The 20360-nt window shown below is 41.7% G+C and overlaps 1 pseudogene; it reads left to right on the top strand.

The window, feature by feature from the left end:
* LOC147904891 (uncharacterized) overlaps positions 1-12653 on the top strand; it is a 40757-nt pseudogene extending 28104 nt beyond the window's left edge.
* Positions 12654-20360: the final 7707 nt, after the last annotated feature.

Genomic DNA, 20360 nt, shown 5'->3' with positions numbered 1-20360 from the left:
CTCATTCTCTATTTCCGCATAAGCTCATGCTTATGCTTCTCTCTTTCCCTCTTCTCTATTTCGCCCTTCTCTATTTTTGCATAAGCTCATGCTTATGCTTCTCTCTTTCCCCCTTCTCTCATTCTCTATTTCCGTATAAGCTTATGCTTATGCTTCTCTCATTCCCCCTTCTCTATTTCCCCCTTCTCTATTTCCGCATAAGCTCATGCTTATGCTTCTCTCTTTCCCCCTTCTCTATTTCCCCCTTCTCTCATTCTCTATTTCTGCATAAGCTCATTCTCTAGCTTCCGCATAAGCTCATGTTTATGCTTCTCTCATTCTCTATTTCTGCATATGCATGAGCTTATGCGGAAATAGAGAATGAGAGAAGCATAAGCTCATTCACGCATGAGCTTATGCGGAAATAGAGAATGAGAGAAGCATAAGCTCATGCTTATGCTTCTCTCATTCTCTATTTCCGCATAAGCTCATGCTTATGCTTCTCTCTTTCCCTCTTCTCTATTTCCCCCTTCTCTCATTCTCTATTTCTGCATAGGCTCATTCTCTAGCTTCTCTCTTTCCCCCTTCTCTATTTCCCCCTTCTCTCATTCTCTATTTCCGCATAAGCATAAGCATGAGCTTATTCTCTCTAACTCTTATTCTCTATTTTCCTCCTATTTTCCTTTTCTTCCTCTTCTCTTTCCTTTCCCTCTTCTTTCCTTTCCCTCTTCTTTCTTCTTGCCTATGCCTATGCCTATGCCTATGCTTATGTTTGGTTTTTTTGTTTTTTGTTTTCGTGTTTGTGTCTATGCTAGACATGGGATCACATCGCTCATCCGATGAGTACGGATAGCCTCGCAAGAGAAGAGCTCATGATCTTTATGCCCCAGAGGACTTTGATTCCTCTCACGCGACTACCCCGAGGACTGATCCGACACCTCTCGGACCTAGCACTACGACTACCCCTCGTCTGACTCCTCTTCCATGTAGCACTGCGACTACCCCTCGGGGAACTCCTTTGCTAGCCGTGCATGGCTTTGTCAGGAGTCCCGACGAGTTTGTATCGCAGATGAGCGATGAGGAGGCAGCGAGATTCTTCTCTCTACTATCTCAAAAGACCTTAGCAATTCCCTCCCCTACACCAATGGGTAGACGTACTACCCAGCCGTCCCCTCGTGCCCCTTCGACCGCGGGGTCATCACCTGCGCATGCCTCTCGCAAGGGAAGGAAGAGTAGGATGGGCGGCTCATGTTGTGCTGACTCGGAAGCTCAGGGGGATCACTATGTATAAACCCTCTATATTACATGCGTTCAAGGCCTATATTTAAAGTCCCTTATCTGTAAAAAATTTCATGAATAAAATGTACCCCTTTTCTATACAAATCTGTAAATTTTTTCCAAAACTATTTTAAATAGTCCCTTATGTATATTTATTTCTGTAAATTTTAGAAATAAAGAAAATCCTTCTGTTGAACTCACGTGATAGGGTTACATATGATGAGTGACCCCCCGAGCTCGAGAGATGTAGACGAGTCAGCACACTCACGCTCCTTTAGATCTCCACTTGGTCTGGAGACACAGTATGAGTTAGGTCCCTTTCCCTCTCCTACTCCCACTGCTACTCCTCGCTCCGGAAGCGCTCGCACAGCTTCCACTCCTTCAGACTCTGCTACCGTCAGTCCTCCTTACTCATCAGGGGATCTCTCCTATCAAATCACATCTGCCGGAGAGATAATTGAAGATAAAAAGGGCAAAGCAGTGATGGCCGCCATGAGGAGGTTAATGAGTCATCACTTCAAGAGCGGCATAAATACCGATTGGCGGTATCAAGATGCCCAACAGAAGCAGGCGGTCATCGATGAGTTAAAACAAAGATACCCTAATCCGCCAAATGTGGAGTTTAATGACGATTATATGTGAGAGCGCATGGGTTTGGTCTTGAAGCATCGTAGATCAACCTTGCGTACTTCCATCACAAAGGGGTTGGCTAAACCCAGCTGGGCAGACAAAGCTGATTGGAAGTACTTCAAGAAGCAATATAGGGACCATCCTAAATTTTTCGAGGGTCAGAGGAGGGCTACGAAGAGACGGCTAGACGTCGTAGGTACTTCGCACTTTGGTGCAGGCAGACAGTATGCGTACGAGGCAACCGTGTTAAGTCTACTTCTTCTCATTTAATGTATTGTTCTATTTGTTTTACTACATATTACATGCACTTTAGCTAACTCTAACTCTCGTAAATTGGATCCGCAGCAAGCTGCGATGGGTCGTCTTCCTACAGATGCAAAGACGCAATGCGCATTTTGGATAGGAACAAAGCCGTGGTTCATTGAGCAAGAGGCAATGGGAGCAACGGTCGATTGGGCTGAGGTCGCTGCTCGCACGGTATAAGTTTACTCCTACTTGTAATCTCACTTTTTAATTTAAGATTCAATCTAATTTTTGATTTATATGGTTCACTCTTAGGGTCAAAGCTCAAGCGTCCCATCATCGGAGGCGAGCAATCACAACAGGGCCAAGGATCAAACACAGGTGGCGAGGATGAGGGAGAAGATGCAGGTGTCAAGGACCAAGGAACAGGCCAACAAGACGAGGATGATTCGGATTCGGATGAGTAGTAGTGGTAGAAGCATTTTGTATATCCGCTCGTTTGAGCAATTTTGTATCACCCTTTCAAAATGGTAATTTTGTTACAAACAATGTTGTATATGTCCGACATGTATATGCTTTTGTTGCTCATCATTTCACAAGAGCGATTTTGTATCACCCTTTTTGCAAGGGAAATTTTGTTATGAAAAAACTTTGTTTTGTAATTACAAAAAAAAAAAAGGATTAGTGGGGCTAAACAGGGCCAAAAGGAAGCCCTGTTTAGCCCCACTAACCCTTTTTTTTCACTTTTGTTAATCGTCGCTATATAGCGACGTTTACTAGTGTCGCTATATAGCGACGTTCTTAGTGTCGCTATATAGCGACGTTTACCAGTGTCGCTATATAGTGACGCTTTATAGCAACAGTCCTTTTCCGACGCTTTTAGCGACACTTATAGCAACGTTTGCGCCCGTGAAAAAAAAAAAATTAATGTAAAAAGCATCTGTATTTTCGTCAGAAAATGGCCTATGCCTTGTAGTGTCTGCGCCTCCTTCCTCGTCTTCCTCATCGTCTTGTGCATGGGCCTGTAAACAAGGGACAACATATATCAATGTATGAAAAATCAAATCTTTACTTATAATTTTGGCATTATTTAATTACTTTCAAATACCTCGGGGGCCGCTCCAATAGCCCGGGTATACTGCTCCTCAGTAATCAACTCATCATCATAGAAGTGCCTCCATGTATCTCCTCTGCGATGGTGGCAGTGGTAGGCTGTCTCCACAGGAGTAGGGTATCTGCCCACGATCTCAAGCTGCAAGATGACACACTTTGCGAAGGGATTAGTACAAAGAAACAACCTCGTAATAAACTGCATAAGCAATATAATTTGAGATCGATACTTACAAATTGGGCCTCCCATGATTCAACACCCCCTGCTCCAAAATGCGCACTTCCATATTCCTCCATCTGGATCCTCCGTGCCTCCACGTGCTGCAGACTGGGGTCCTCCCTCGCTGACTTCATTGCTTTCTTCCACTCACGTTTGTGAGTGGTGTGGGGCGGGCCCCTTGGTGGTTGACGTCCCTCAAGCCTGGCAAGCTCTGCTAGTGCTTGCCTCTTAAGCGAAGATCTTTTATTGCCAAGTATCGTAACAATCTTTGACTTGGCCCATTTATCTGTGAACTGGCGATTGGGGGGGTTAGGATACTTAGAGCGAACAGCAGCGAGGGTCTCATCATCCAACCTCTTTGGCTGGTCTTTGAAGTGGATAAAGCAATCTCTGTAATTGTTAGCAATTACAAAGCGCATGAAGGCCATGATGTCCTTCCCCCGCACATCCATCAAGATGCCTCCTGTCTGAGTGATGCCATAGAATATCGTACCATCACCCGCGGAGGCACGTCTAAATCATCTGAATCATCATCGTCCCCACCGCCACTCCTCCCAAAGCACTGTGCCATGCATCCCCCACCGCTCTCCCTGCTACTACGCTTGCTACCGTGTCGTGTCGAGCTCGTACGCTGGCCACTCGTAGCTGGAGATTGCACGAGACTACGCTGACCACTCATAGCTAGAGAACTGAGTCTCAATGGCACAGGAGTACGTCGACGGCTCTACAAGACAAAAGGACCTCCTGACGACATGGGGGAAGGGGCATAAGATGGGATGGCAGAAGGGACATAAGACGGCATGGGGGAAGGGGCATAAGATAGTATGGGGGAAGGGGCATAAGAAGGGGCATAAGACGGCTGTGCTAACTCCACTGGGGTGATCTCAGGCAGTGTGGGGTGGTTTGGAGTATGTAGTGCCAACTCCTGGGGAGTGTTTAGAGTACCCGTCATATACCCGTATAACTCCGCAGGACTAGGAGGGTGCCCTAAAAGGTTATATAAGTCCTTCCAAATAGATTCCGAGGGATCAGGTGAGCTGGAAGCGCTTCCTGGCCACATGTTGAACTGGAAAAAAGGAAAAAAATCTATTACTGATGAGCTAAGAAGAAAGGGGAAGGGAAGAGAGGCTTACTATCAGAGCACGTCTATAGACACATCTGATTAGTGTACCTATAGACGCATCTAACAGTGTGTCTAACAGAGCGTCTAACAGAGCGTTTATAGATGCGTCTATCTATGTCTGCAAATAGGCTAGACACGCATTTAGACATGCCTGTAGACACGGTTTTAGACGCGCTCTGAGACGCGCTTATAGACACGCTCCGACAAATGAGATTTCTAAAAAGTAGAAAAGGACATTGCGCCCGACCCACAAATGTGACACTGATACCCAGATCATGCGTTTCTTGGATACGAGAAAGTACAAATCTAAAGAGAGCAAACTTCCAAACAAGATCAACTGCAAAAGGACTTACTTGGATAGAGGTATGGAAGGTTCTTCTTCTTTTTCAAAGTTGCTTCTTTTCCTTGTTCCTCCTCCTCTCCTTTAAGCTTATAAGTAAGTGTGGGTGCCTTCCTCTTAAGTGTAAGCTTGGAAGTAAGTATGGGAGCCTTCCTCTTAAGCGTCGAAACTGTGGATCTGCTAATAAGGAAGGAAGCAAGTCGCCCGAAGTATAAGTAATGTGAAGAAAAGCAAAGCAAGTGCGCTAAAAGCAGGTTTAAAAGCCATGTCTATAATCGCATCTAATGGCGCGTCTATAGGCGCATCTAAATAACAGAGTAGATGCGCCTTTAGACACGACTATAGACGCGCTTTTAGATGTGCCTTTAGACACGCCAAAGAGTTTAAATTAAACATTTGAAGAAGAGCAAATTTGGTGGGTTGTTTGTTTGTAGGATGTCTTCATCTTCAACAAGTAGCTCTAGTGAGGATGAATCCCTCCGTATCCACCATCGGGAAATGTGGTTGGAGCAAAAAATCAAATGTTTGTGTGATCGATGTCGAGGAAACATGTATTGTGCACGCAGGATTACACTCAATCATATCTCAAAGTATGGAGAATGGGATGTGACCGTAGACAGGGTAAGGGTTTGTAAGTTAAGGTTGATTGAGATACCTATGGGTGTTCATATGTTTAAGTTATGATCCCGTTTCAATTTGATATAGGATGTAGTGCCACACCCGCATATGTTGCCCTATGCTCGCCATGAGGAGGCGAAGCATCGGCAATATGAGGTGGGATCTTCAGGAGGGACCGTTACGGATGCATGGAGTGATGGTGATAGTAGCCCTCCGCCATTACCTCATGAAGCCATGGAGGAGGAGGTGTTTGATGATATGGTGCGGGATTTATATGTCCATCAAGGGAGGGATGATAGCATGGAGCAGGATGATCTTTTTACTGTAGCATCGACTCCACTGTTTGAGGGGTGCACATTCTCTGTTCTACGTGCCTCCCTTGAGTTACTAAACTTGCAAACCATCTATGGATGGAGCAATGCAAGTTTGAATGCATTACTCAAGTAAGCTTTAAAGTCTATTTTGCAAACATGGTGAATTATGCTAGTGGGTCAATTACTCGAATTCTTTTCCTCATTTATGGTCTTCACATGTAGGCTATTGTGTAAAATGCTTCCAAGGGAGAATAAACTACCGACCTCAAGAGATATGGCAAGGCAACAGGTGACCTCTCTTGGAGGATTAGATTACAAGTGCATCCATGCATGTGTCAACGATTGCGTTTTGTTTCGTGGACTACATAAGGATGCAAGAGAGAGTCCTACTTGTGGAGAGGCAAGATATAGAGCAGATCTCAAAACCTTGGACGTGCCTCGTAAGGTATCGCAACATTTTCCCATAATCCCTCGCATCCAACATATGTTCAAGTGCAAATCTATTGCAGAGCTCATGTCATGGCATTCCTCCCATCGATCAACCGATGGCAAGTGGAGAACTCCTGCGGACTCTCCTGCATGGAAGCATATTGAAGGCACATGGCCAAGCTTCAAGGAAGAACCTAGGAGCTTGAGACTTGGATTGGGTATGGATGGTGTGAACCCATTTGGTCTCAAAAGCACGTCTTACAGTGTATGGCCAATGGTATTGGTGAATTACAATCTTCCACCCTCTATGGCTATTAAGAAAGGACATGTTATGTTGTCCCTTCTAATTCCAGGGAAACACACAAACTCAATTATGTTCATCAATATTTTTTTGCCATTGCTTATGTTTGATCAATTGATCTCATGCGCCCCACAATAAATCTCACTCAATGTAGCCCTCACCCAGTGGATCTCATCATACAGGCTTTCAAGAGGACAAAAGCATTCATTCCTCACAGGCCCACTCTTATGGTGCCCGTCTAACCTAGGTGTGGGAAAGCTCCTCCTCATTCCTAGCTCCTGTTCTACAAGCTTGAAACCATACAAAGTCAATGCACCATATAGCTCAGTGCACATATACCTAGAACAAGGACCACCCAAGATGTTGATATGGCATGTTAGCCATTTTAACACTAATACCTAAATGAAAATTGCTATATACTAAATGCAAAATTCTATATCCCAAACTCAAATTGCTACATGCTATATGCAAAATACTATGTGCAAAATACAAAATCATACATTCCTAAATGCAAAGTACCATGTGCAGAATGCAAAGTGCTATGTTCTATATCCCAAACTCAAATTGTTCATACTATATGCAAAATACTAAGTGCAAAATGCAAAATGATATGAACCCAAGGAAGGGCACATTCCTTGGTCTTATAATTTCTAGAGAGGAAATGTGCCAACTCTCCCCCCACACAAATGTGTGGTTAAGTTTATTTGTTTATGTGTTGGATACAAACTGCTCTGTGCTAAATGCAAAAATGCTAGTTGCTCAATGCTATGTGCTATATGCAAAATACTATGTACAAAATACAAAATCATACATTTCTAAAAACAAAGTACCATGTGCAAAATGCAAAGAGCTATGTTCTATATCCCAAACTCAAATTGCTACATACTATATGCAAAATACTATGGGCAAAATGCAAAATGATATGAACCCAAGGAAGAGCACGTTCCTTGGTCTTATAATTTTTGGAGAGGAAATATGCCGACTCTCCCCCCACATGAATGTGTGGTTAAGTTTATTTGTTTATGTGTTGGATACAAAGTGCTATATGCTAAATGCAAAAATGCTAGTTGCTCAATGCTAAGTGCTAATTCTAAATGCAAAATGCTATGTACAAAATTTAGAGTGGTATATCTCAAATTCAAATTGTTACCAAATATATACAAAGTGATAAATGAAAAGTGCTATATCCCAAATTCAAATAGCTACAAAATATATTCCAAAAAATAGATGCTAAACACAAACTCCTATGTGCAAAAAGAAAGAGCTATTTAACATGTTCTATTTTCGAAATGCTATATGCTACATTCGAATTCCTATATGCTATATTCAAATTGGTATCAACATAAACTAAAGATGTTATAAATTTTGAGTGAAAAATATAAAGTGTTAACAACCTTAATATTTTGTTTGCAAATTATTCAGATTGGTGAATTTTAAGTCATTTTTAACACTCTGATCTACAACGGGAAAATAAAGTCGGTGCTTCTACTTTAACATATAATTTACTTTAAAAATATGAAAAGTTCACTTATTAAAAGAAGAGAACATGCTTCCTACATTAGCATAGAAAACAAGAAAAGATGATTACAACCGAGTTTCTCTTCATGGCTATTCATCAATAAATTTCTAAAAAAATGGAACCAAATTACTTCTCAATATATTTCGAAGATGCAATATTGTGTATTTTGTGGTAGAATAGAATTTAACATAGGTTCTTTTACAAAGTTAAAATCAAGAATATCACTCGAACACCCTCAAAGGAATCGATAGTTTGTACAAGCATTTTCACAGGAGACCATTGAAAAATAGTGAAAGGCTTCTCGCATGAAGCATCGCCATCAAATGAAGCGAATGAAGGACTTGTATGGGAAGATAGGACACTTGCTTGAAATTGATGTAAAAAACCTTGTATCAAGCGAGGATGCAGTTTTGACAGTTTTTTGTCAACGCTATGTTTTGCAATCACACTTTTGCATCCTCCCACAATAAAGAGTGGACAAATATGAAAGGTTTTCATCATAAACCATCTTTCTCTAAGAAGCATTACAAGCATCAACTTGCTAAAAACAATGAAGCAATTCATTGTATTGCAAGATAGGAGATGAACCGCTGTGCTTATTGAATGTAAGATCGACGGAGGTAGCTATTTTGGGAGAAACGAATGAATTTTTTAGTTTGCCAATGTTATTTCTGATATTCTTGAAAGACAGTCTACTGACTCACCATTTGATCTTATGAGAATTGCACGAGGACACCTACTTGTCATTACCAAAACAAATCAACATGCTACCTACAACTCAGCAATTCAGAAAAAATACATCGCATGAAGTCGGCACAATTGTACTTCGTGATTCAACAAGAATTATTGAGCATCAACTCATAACATCTACGGAAGGTCTGTCACAATGTGACGAATTAACACTTGAGTATGCATTATTCCCATTCCTATCCTTTCGAGTATGGTGCTCATGATGGCAAGATGTTCTTCAACGTATATTTAAAAATGAGAATATCAACATTGTTCTCCGTGTTCACTCTTTACAAACCATACTTGTTATTGATGTACGAAATACTTCAATCTATTATAATAGCAAACTCTACTCAAACTACAATATTACAAAGAGATATTGACCAACAAAGATGACAAGATCCAAGAATATTTGAATAAGAGATAATTAGGCGTATTCTTAAGTTTCAGATACCAAGTTGATCTATTCCTGGATCTCCTTCATGGCACCGTAGAAACTTAAAAGATCTAATGGCAATGGTTGACACATGGGGCCTTCCTAATATATTCCTTACACTTACTATAGATGAGGTATCAACCATGAGATGGTGTGAAATCGATCAAATAGAAACCATTGCTAAACAATTCAATAAAAACTTCACATGGAGAGATTGTCCAGTTGAATGCCCAGTGCTCTTCCATTTTAGATAGCAACAATTCTTAGCAAGATATATTCTGTGTGACAAAGGACTACTAGTAGAGTCAACCATCACATCATAAGATATGAGGTACAAAATCGAGGATCTATGCATGCACACATAATGCTATGGGTAGATGAACAAGACATAGAGATCGTATCAAACCAAATAGATGCTTATATCCCTTACATAAATGATTTTAATAACTAGCCAGAGAATTCAATTCAAAGAAAACTTAACTATATGGTAAAGAGAAAACAAATCCACACATGTAGGCCAACATGCAATCTATTTGACTCAAGCACAAACCACAAATGCAAATACGGATTTCCATATCCTATATCGTAATGTCATTCCAAACCATGCAGGAATATTACTCTTGTGGCAAGCACATACGAATATTCAAAAAATAACCAACATAGGCCTATCATATTACCTTCTAAAATATGCTATGAAAATCGAACCCATGGGACACATGAATTTGAATCCTGGTGATGCGAAACTTCTAGGACTAGATAATCTAGATCCAATTAAATTAAAAATGATATCTGCATACATACTTTCAAAGCCAACATCTCCAATAGAGGCAGCATTGTCATGCTTACAAATATTTACTGTTCAAAGAAGCAAATCTGTGCATTTCCTTGACTCCTCTCCCCCATCTATGCGCCACAAATACCTTTGTGAACATTGTGTTTCTATAATGCATCCTATAGATACATATTGCGATGGTCCAAGTGTCATTAAGAACTTGACCTTATATGAATTCTGGAAACAATACAATGTCCAAAAGTCAAAGAAAAAAACAAAGATAACATAACTATCGTAGATTCTTTTGGAAATTATGTATATCCATGAACACGGATTGTATGTTTCACAGATTACCACCCTGCTCATCATTTTGAAGGATTTTTTTACAACCTTCGACTAAAGAACGTAAATTTTAGAAATGAGAATAAGCTTATTTCTGAAAACAATCATACAAAATCTTGCTTCTTAGAATGCCAAATCCGAGACCTCATAAAAACAAAAGAAGACATCAAATCTCCGATCGATCAATATTGCAAAGTGCACTTGCTAATTGATCAAAATTGCCACCAACTAACAAACATGATACTCCAAAAAAGCCCATTATGTGTTATTCAAAACTCTTTCATGGCTTCAACCAACCTTCATGAAGATACCAATATAATAACATAGCACGCACAAAATTACTTCAAATGATGAACGAGTTCAAGGACTTCGAAAATGCAACTCTTTCTTCTTAACAACAAGAAATTTACAAAAAGATTAATGGATCACCCAAAGGACTTCATGTCATTTGTGGTACTCCTGGTTCAGGAAAGACATTTATGATCAAGTACATTACTTATAATTATGTAAAATCCATCGTTCTAGCAACAATAACAGGATCTGCTGCAATGAGACTAAGTCGATTAGCAAATACTTCCCATCATCAATTTGCTCTACCAAAGAGACACGATATGTTTCGTGCCTCTTTACCAGTGTCAGACGAATGATACATAGAATTGAAAAATGCAGAAACCATAATAATTGATGAGATCTCAATGATGACATGCCAAACATTAAACACAGTAATCAGACAGCTGTGCCCCCCACACTATACATGTGGTTATTTGCTAAACGCAAAGTGCTAAGTGCTATGTGCAAAGATTAAATGCAAATTGTTATGCGTAAAATGCAAAGAGTTATTAACCAAATCCAATTTGCTATATGCTAAAATAAAAGCAAAGTGCTATGTGTTAAATTTAAATTGGTATTTGCTAAATTCAAATAACTTGTGTTGAATGCAAATTAAAAAATGTTATATGTACAATTCAAATAACTAAATGCTATAAGCAAATCACTTTGTGCTTAAGCCATTTGACTTGCTTCTTTCTATAACATTTACGTAAATCAAAAAATGAAAATAAAACATGCTCTTCATAGTCTATGTCATCAATACAGCTACCTGCCTGGATCTAGGTGTCCTCATGCCCTGTGTCCAAGGTGTGCAGATCTGTGTCTACTCCTACCTTTTGGGCTGGTAGGTCGCCTTCATTTGGGTCTTTTCGCCCATGCCCTTCATTTCGGGGCTGATGCAAGTCAATGTTTCTGCAGATAATGCTGGGCTTAAATTGGCCCTTCATGTCATTTTGGGGCTGAAAGCATGCCCCCATTTTTTGCAAGATAGCCCTCCATCTTGGAAAGCGTGGCTGGTTTGGGCCCAGCCAGGCCTCTGATACCATATAGAAACCACACAGTTGTGCTCATAGGTAGAATGAGAGTTGTGCTCATAGGTAGAATGAATTGTGTATTAGACTTGAAGTTGATCGATTACATAGTGAGTGTGACTCCTCACATCACAGCATTACTAACCTAACACGACCGTGAGGAGGTCTTAGTTCCAATACTAGTATTAGCACTCCCTCAATTATGTATTTTGCGCTTTTCTTTACGAATTGCTTCCTCAGTTGACGAATGCGAGCCACTGCGGCATTCATCTGGCGTTAGCTGCTAGTGAAACTCAAGTCCAAGCTACGCCTTTTGCATGGGATAGGGAGTTGAGATCCCCTGTCAATTTTCCTCCTATACCCTCCAACCCTGGAGCTGATGGAAGTGGAGTTCATCAAGGAAATAGCGTCAGCAAGACCGCTCCAACCTCTGAGGAGAAGGCCAAATACTTGTCTATCCTCAAGGAATTTAGAGGCGGGTTATTCACCACCCCCTTTGCAAAGACTAGAGGTGGTTATCGCTCTGGAAGCCCCGCGTCAAGCTCAGTTGTTGGCATCAGGAAAGGAGACTCAGACAATAGAGAACCCACAGGAGGCGACTTTCAGAGAAGCAACGACGAAGTCAGAGCCTCCTCTGAAGTAGGGTCTGACTCCGCCAGAAGGTCCGCAACCTCCCCCGCAGGTTCAAAGAACGGAGAAGCCACCCTCTCTAGTGGTGACGATTGCACCCACTCCAAAGGTGCTGGAGGTGTTCCTAGACGACCAGGAGCTTCATCTGAACTTCGAAGAGATAGCTGCGAACCTACTGGGGAGACACTCCCAAATCCTCCAGGTAAGCTACTCACCGCAGTTGTGGATGAAGATTTGTATGCGGATTCCATGGCTATCCATGCATGCACACCTCCCTAGACCTAGACCACCTGCTCTCTTCATTGAAAACTGGATTCATAATTTCTAGGGGAGAAAAGGTTTAGTCGTGACCAGTGTCTGCTTCCTACGACGTGGTTATTACTTGTTCAAAAAGGAGGACATGGCCTTTCTCTATTTGGAATGGTGGGCTCCTGATTTCTCTGGGGACAAGCGCAGATCCACTAAGTTGCCTGTGTGGATAGAACTGCCAGATTTCCCTTTCTCCCTTTATAATCAGGCTGCCAAGCTCTGTAGTAGCTTAGGCACGGTGGGAGAGGTAGAAAAAGAACAATTTATAAACCCAAGAGGAAAATCCCAGGTATGTGTTGAGATGGATCTAGCTGAGGACTTGCCTCAGTCACTCCTTATCCTCAACAGAAATGGTCTCATTCATAGGGAGCAACCCCTAGTGTTAGGACAGCCATGGATGAGGATATTCAAGTCATCCCTGAGGAGAGGAGCTTGGAAAAGAGGGGACTCTACTAAAATCCCCAGGAGCACCAGGAGTAAAATTAGGACTCATGCATTGTGGTTCATATGGTTAGCCAAGATCAGCTTGCAATTTAATGATGAAATCACAGATGTAGGGGTTCATTTTGAGAAATGGCTTGCTAGCAACCATGATGTTATTTAAGATTAATCATTATCAAACTAACAGCATTCTTTTCAATCATGTAAGTAGGCCCAGAGGCAGGTGGATCAAGAAATATTTAATTAAGCAATGCAGATAGTGGTACGCAGGTATCACAAAAAGGAAAAGAGAAGGTAGATCAGCCCATGTTTGATGTGAATGCAGGTCACTCTTATGTGGATGGTGAATCGAGTGGCTCAGAACAGAGCATTGATGATGAGTTGGGTATTCCTTCTATTGTTACACCTGGAGTAAGGAAGACCAGGGATGTTTTGAGAGCACCTGGAAGTGAGCCTGTTTTGCGCAGGTCTACCAGAGCTAGGTATCCTGTGGATAGGCTGAAATATGATGAATTTACATCCATTCACTATGCCTATATGGTCAAAGTGATACAGGAACCAGAACCCCTTCTTTTGAGCAAGCCATGGGAAATGAAAAATGGGAGAAAGCCATGGATGAAGAAATGGATGCCTTGGAAGCAAATGCTACATGGGAATTGGTGCCTTTGCCTAAAGACAAGAATGCAATTGGCTGTAAGTGGGTTTATAAGGTCAAGCACAATGCAGATGGTTCTGTGAATAGATACAAGGCAAGATTAGTTGTCAAGGGGCATGCACAGACATACGGCATTGATTATGAAGAAACATTCAGTCCGGTTGCAAGGATGGCAATTGTAAGAGCAGTCATTTGTTGGTAAACTGAAAGGAAAGCAAAGAGTGGACACAAACTCAGAATACTTGCATTACTTGCTTGTAGAATGAAGAAGAGTGAGGTCCTTAAGTAGGCACCTCATACATGCTCACTGACATCACTGATGACTTCAGAGCTCCACAATCATCTCCTCAATCTGCTCCTAGATTCTCTCAATCATCCTATGTGGCTCTCCACCACCTAACTGTGCTTGTGGGCACCTAATTGTGCCTCTAGCACTCACACATAGAAACATAAGGTGTGCCTGAGGCATACACCTTGAGATATCCCAACAAACCCCCCCTCAAGGGAATGCCTCAGGCTATGTCAAGGATACATCTAGTCTCATAGTTTCTCATGCCATCTCATGGTGGTCAAGGATTAATCTATGGCTAGGTTCTCATGCTAGCAAGGGTTCCCTTGTGTGTAAGGTAAACAAAAGGGATACAAAAATACCTTCCAATGGTTATCTCCCCTGCATGTACATGCACACAATGTCTGCAGGAGGTACCATGGAGCAAAACATACACATGGCCTACATCATAAGGTGACCAGAGGTGTTTACAAAACACAATAGTTTATTTCATTCATTTTGGAGGACTATCCAGGCTGAGTACCTTGACATAAAAAGAGAGATCTGGAGCGTACATAGAGATGTTTTAAAATGCATAATCTTCAAAGGATGCCTCATCTTGTGGAGGCACATCAACTGAAAGTAGATTTGCATTTTTTGTCTTTGCTTTGGCTCTGCAAAACTTCTCATTATGGTTGTTCTTGCCACAGTGCTTGCATGGATTAATTTTGAAGCAGTCCTTTGAAAGGTGATTTGTCTTTCCACAGTGATTGCAAGGGGTATACTTGCCCTTCTGGACTTTTACAGCATAAACAGTGTCATTGCCTTTCCTGAGCTCCATATGCCTTTCTTCTTCTTGGAGAGTAGAGATAATACCTTCAAGATTAGGATTAGGAAGATTTTTCAAAGTGCTAACTATGTGATCATAATCTTTAGGCATACTCTTAAGTAACACTGCCATAGCATCATCTGGAGTAATAGGAGAGTTGATAGAAGCTAATTGAGTCCGCATATAGTTGACATGAGCTGCTAAAGTAGTACCACTAGCCATCTTCAATTCAAAGAAAGAGATTTTAAGTGATAGTTTAGAGATGTGAGAGCTAGCACCAAAAATCATGTCAAGCTTCTGCCAAGCTTCTGAAGGAGACTCCAAGTCAGAGATATGGTGAATATAATCATCTCCTAAAGCAAGAGCAATGATACCATATGCTTTTTCTTCTCTAGCTGGATCCCTTGCCAGTCGTGTCGGAGTTGAGGATTCTCCAGCATTGGAGGCCGTAGAAGAAGCGGTAGGAGTAGGTTTGACAAGTCCCCATAAGTTCTCCCTCATCAATGCAAATTTCACCTTCATCTGCCATGTGTGGAAGCTCTTTCCATTGAACTTATCAGAGAGGGTCCAGCACAGAGGTTGGACGAAATGGTGCGCACTTTTGCCCGGGGGAGTTGCTACAGGCTGAACCTAAGTCTTAACGATTTCTCCCTCGTTACTGAACCAAATGACCTAAAAAATGGCTCAAAATCTTTGTCTTGAGGTCATCCATCTACTCCTTAGAGGGCTCAGGCAATGGTGAAGCAGGCAGGGAGTATTGAGCAATAGAAGAAATGGCAAAAAATGCGCTGTTTGGGGAATGGCAGCCACCACAGACGTTTTTTCTTCAATTTCTTGCAGGTGGAAGTTCGCCCATACTAGAGGAGTTTCCAGCTCAAAGGGTTTGGGCAATGGTCGTTTGTAGGTGGAGAACCAAGCTCTCAAAGATTTTGGGAAGAAAGAGGAAAATGGAGAAGAAGAAGATGAAGAAGAAGAAGATGATGTGGCAGAAATGGGCTCAAGGGGGATCAAAGGGCTCTGATACCATGTTGGTAAACTGAAAGGAAAGCAAAGAGTGGACACAAACTCAGAATACTTGCATTACTTGCTTGTAGAATGAAGAAGAGTGAGGTCCTTAAGTAGGCACCTCATAATTGCTCACTGACATCACTGATGACTTCAGAGCTCCACAATCATCTCCTCAATCTGCTCCTAGATTCTCTCAATCATCCTATGTGGCTCTCCACCACCTAACTGTGCTTGTGGGCACCTAACTGTGCCTCTAGCACTCACACATAGAAACATAAGGTGTGCCTGAGGCATACACCTTGAGATATCCCAACATCATTGCTATGGCTACATCAAAGGGATGGTCTTTATACCAGATGGATGTAAAGAATTCCTTCTTGCATGGTGATTTGCAAGAAGAGGTCTTTATGGAGCATCCAGTAGGTTGTGTTCATGCTATTCATCCTGAGTTTGTTTGCAGGTTGAAGAAAGCCTTGTATGGCTTGAAGCAAGCACCTAGAGCATGGTCTAACAAGATAGGACAGTATCTTGTCACTATTGGCTTTCAGATTTCCAAGGCAGATTTCTCACTCTATGTGAGAAAAACAAAGAAAGGGATTATGATGCTTGTCATTTATGTTGATGATTTGATCATCACAGGTGACAGTGATGAAGATATCCTTCATGTGAAAATGCTATTGAAACAGAAGTTTGAGATGAAGGATTTGGGAGAGCTGCGTTATTTCTTGGGCATTGAGGTGATTAGATCACCAAGTGGGATACAGCTCTTGCAGAGGCAGTATGGATTGGACATGTTGTCCAAATATGGGATGACAGGCTGTAAGCCTATTTCAGTTCCTTCAGAGCAGAATGTGAAGCTGAGCACAGATGCAGGTGAGCTTCTGGAAGACCCTACTATGTACAGATGCATAGTAGGAAGTTTGATTTATATGACTATTACCAGGCTAGATTTAAGCTATGTTGTTGGATTGGTAAGTCACTTTATGCAGGCTCCAAGGAAACCGCATTTGGATGTGGCTAGACGCATACTCAGGTATGTGAAGTCCACATTGCAGTATGGACTATTTTATGAGGCTAGGGTTCAGATACAGTTGCATGGATATACTGATGCTGATTGGGCTAGTAGCATTTCTGATAGACGATCTACCAGTGGATATGTGTTCTCTTTTGGGAGTGCTGTAGTCACCTAGAGTAGCAAGAAACAGCCTCCTACAGTTGCCTTGTCGAGCACAGAGGCTGAGTACAAGGGTGCAGCAATGGCTGCATTTGAGGTAGCTTGGTTGCATAAGCTACTTTATGATATGCATCAGTCTACAGATGGGCCAGTTGTCATTTATTATGACAACATGAGCAGTATACACTTGGCAAATAACCCAGTCTATCATGCTAGAACAAAGCACATTGAGGTGCATTATCACTATGTGCGGGAGAAGGTTTTACTAGGTCTTATCGATCTAGTTTATGTCAGCACAGAGGATCAAGTAGCTGACATATTCATGAAAGCATTGGGTGCAGAGAAGCTTCGCAAGTTCAGAGACCTACTTTGTGTGCAGGAATTGGGATTGAGCTCGAGGGGGAGTGTTGAGATATCAAGCTCCACTCGTGATATGCCAGGGTGACCGTTGTGCATTTATGTCACCGACTTGTTAGCTACAGATGCGGTTGGTACACCGCCCACGAATAATAGCTAGATGATAGCTATCCTTATCTACTCTAGTTTGTGGCTTAGTTAGTATGCCACCTTAGTTAGTTGAGTTTGGTTTGAGACACACATATAGGGTTCTTCTATTTTCTTTGTACTAGAGTTCTTTTGGCTTTCACAACTAAGAAGAGGAAAACTGTTTTCAGCCTCCACCTTTGTGTGTATTCCCCCATTGTGCATGTGAGAAAGCTGCAAGTGAGACTCCTTCCCTCTCTCCCACTATCTTCACATTATGTGTGGATGCCATGTTCTATGCTATGGCCATCTCATACACTTGTGCTTTCGGCATGCTTATGATAGCGATGGGTGCACTTTATGCTTTTATTTGTCATTTGTTGCAAAGGTCTTACCAATTGATTTCTTTGAATATTGGTAGTTTCTAGTTGCATATCATGATTCTGATTTCATAGGCGCATAGAGCTAAAAAAGACAATCACTTTTCCTTTTTGGAGCATGTGCGAATTCCTCCTGGATTGCAAGTTATGCCTTGTTGAAGATTCTATGAAGAAAAGGCCTTTGATGATGTGGCACAGGGGCTCATATGCAGAATACAAATTGTGCTTGGCAGGGGCTGTGTTCTTAGGTGGCACTTAACTAACCCTGAACCTAAACCTAACCATGGTTTAGTGTGAGTTACTTGACTTGGGTCCTATGTGCCACGTGTCACTTTGTAGACCACAATGACTAACCCTTACTTACTGGAACCAACTCTTGGTTACCTCCAATCTACCATGTGTTAGGCAGTGAGAATCTTAGGATTTTTGAGGTAAGATCTCTTCTTCGAATTTCCACTGCATCTCTTCTCCGAATGTCAATGAAGACGTTCGTTGAAGAAGGTGACTCGATGCTTGTTGCAGGAGCAGCTATTAGGAGTTCGTGAAGTAGTTTGTAGCTCTAGGACTTAGTTGCTGAGACGTGTGAGAGGCTTGAGAGCTTAGTCTGTGTAGAAGGCGCATCACTGCTGCCAGCTATGGCGGAGCTTTTGTTCAGTGGATAGAGAGTCATAGTAGTAGGGGGCGAAGCAGTTGCCGTTTGGAGATGGCGAGGAGGTTGACAGTTTCTTAAGTCCAATATTGGCCTATTCACCTTACAGAGTTGAGGACATGCAAGTACTTTCTGTTCTACATTTTCGTGGACGGATAAGCTCGCGACCTCATGGGAGGTCTTCAAAGTGGCTTCTAAGAACACAAAAAGCAACAAGCGTGGAGGTAGAAGTTGGAGAGTGAGTTGCTGCTAGCTATGGGAGGCTTTGGGGCCTTGGCAGCCCTAGGAGCCTTGGGAGCTATTGTAGGGGATAGGCTACCCTGAGGCGCTGCTCGTTGATGAGGCTGGTGTAGAGAAGGAGATGGTTGCCCATAGTAGAAGACAGAAGCTGTTGAGTCCATGGCATTAGTTGTGGTCATGGCTGCAAGGTCAATACATTGGATACCAGTTGGAGTTCATTGAGTGGAGGCCTTTGTCTTTGCACTTGGACCATGGAAGAAGCATTTGAGTTGCAAGGGTTGCATACGCTTGGAAAATATTCTAGGCTTATAGAAGGTCGTCTCCCTGTCTGTGACTCCTCTCAAGCCGAAAACTAAAGACTCTCATATCTCAACACTCAGCCTTTCTTTCTCTCCCTATCTCTTTCTCACACACAAAGAAAGAACAATGGACGGAAAAAATTTCAGCCAAAATGAATCAAAATGAGAATACCCAACTATGTCTAAAACTAATCTAAGAGAGCTAGACCTATGCTTTGATATCATGTAAAAGTGTGGATCGTGCTCTGCTAGTGCAACGTGGAATTAGCAAAAGATCAAGGGGGATCAAACCATAGAAGAAACTCCATGAGAGACATACGATAGGCAATACTCTTCTATTCCAAATGTGTGTACTCAACAATACATGATAGGCCTCTTATATAGAGAGTTCCCTTTGAATAGTCACTACTTGTGGGATCCTCTGATCCACATCTCTCCTTGTAGATATCCTCAATGCACATCTCCACATCATGTAGTCCACATCTTAGGATGGCTACTTTAATTCTTTCCTATACCATACGGATTCAATAGTATGGAGTTCGAGCACAAGAAAAGTTCAAATAAAAGAAGTAAGGTGAGAATAGCACAAAGTGCAATCTTGAAAGCACAAGAGAATCTTCAAATGACTGAGGACAAGAGTGGGAAGGATGCTTTGGATGTTGATGATTTCTTGGATGATTAGAGAAAGATAAAGTCCTTTTGAGAAAAAGGCCAGTGCATGCAATTTGACAATTTGTAATGATTGGATGATCTCTTTCTTTATAGTTCAAATGCTTATTTTAAGAATGTTAATTAGACTCAGCCTACTTTTTTGTACTTGTTCATTAGAACTTGGTCTTATTTTATGAAGCAAATTTTAAACTCATCCTTTGTTTCTTGTTTTTTGTACTTCTTCGTTCAAACTCAATCTTTTTTTATGCATGTTAATTAGACTCAAACTTTTTTCTGTCTTTTTTTTGAGTAGAAAAGAGTTGTTGTATATTATATCATATCAAAAGATGCAGTTATTACAATGCCTTCAGCTGTCTTGGAAGACTTCCCCCAAGAGAGAAAAAAAGTAGTAGCAACAAAAATTAGGTGGAGCAGCAAGCTCATTCAAGAGTGAAGTCCTGTAGCAAGTAACACTCTAGCAAAGGAGTTTCATCCATTGTTGAGGCAACTTTTTCCTCAGGCTCAGCACTGGGAACAGTGTAGGTGCTTTGGAACTCTAGATGACTCTCAATTTAATATGACAACTACCAAAAAGATGAA

The sequence above is a fragment of the Dipteris shenzhenensis genome, chromosome 2, assembly GCF_047967505.1.
Source record: "Dipteris shenzhenensis isolate YYH24624 ecotype China chromosome 2, Dip_SZ_1.0, whole genome shotgun sequence".
NCBI classification, from domain to species: domain Eukaryota; kingdom Viridiplantae; phylum Streptophyta; class Polypodiopsida; order Gleicheniales; family Dipteridaceae; genus Dipteris; species Dipteris shenzhenensis.
Note: the sequence above shows the minus strand (reverse complement) of the source record. Positions and strands in the feature narration are given on the sequence as shown.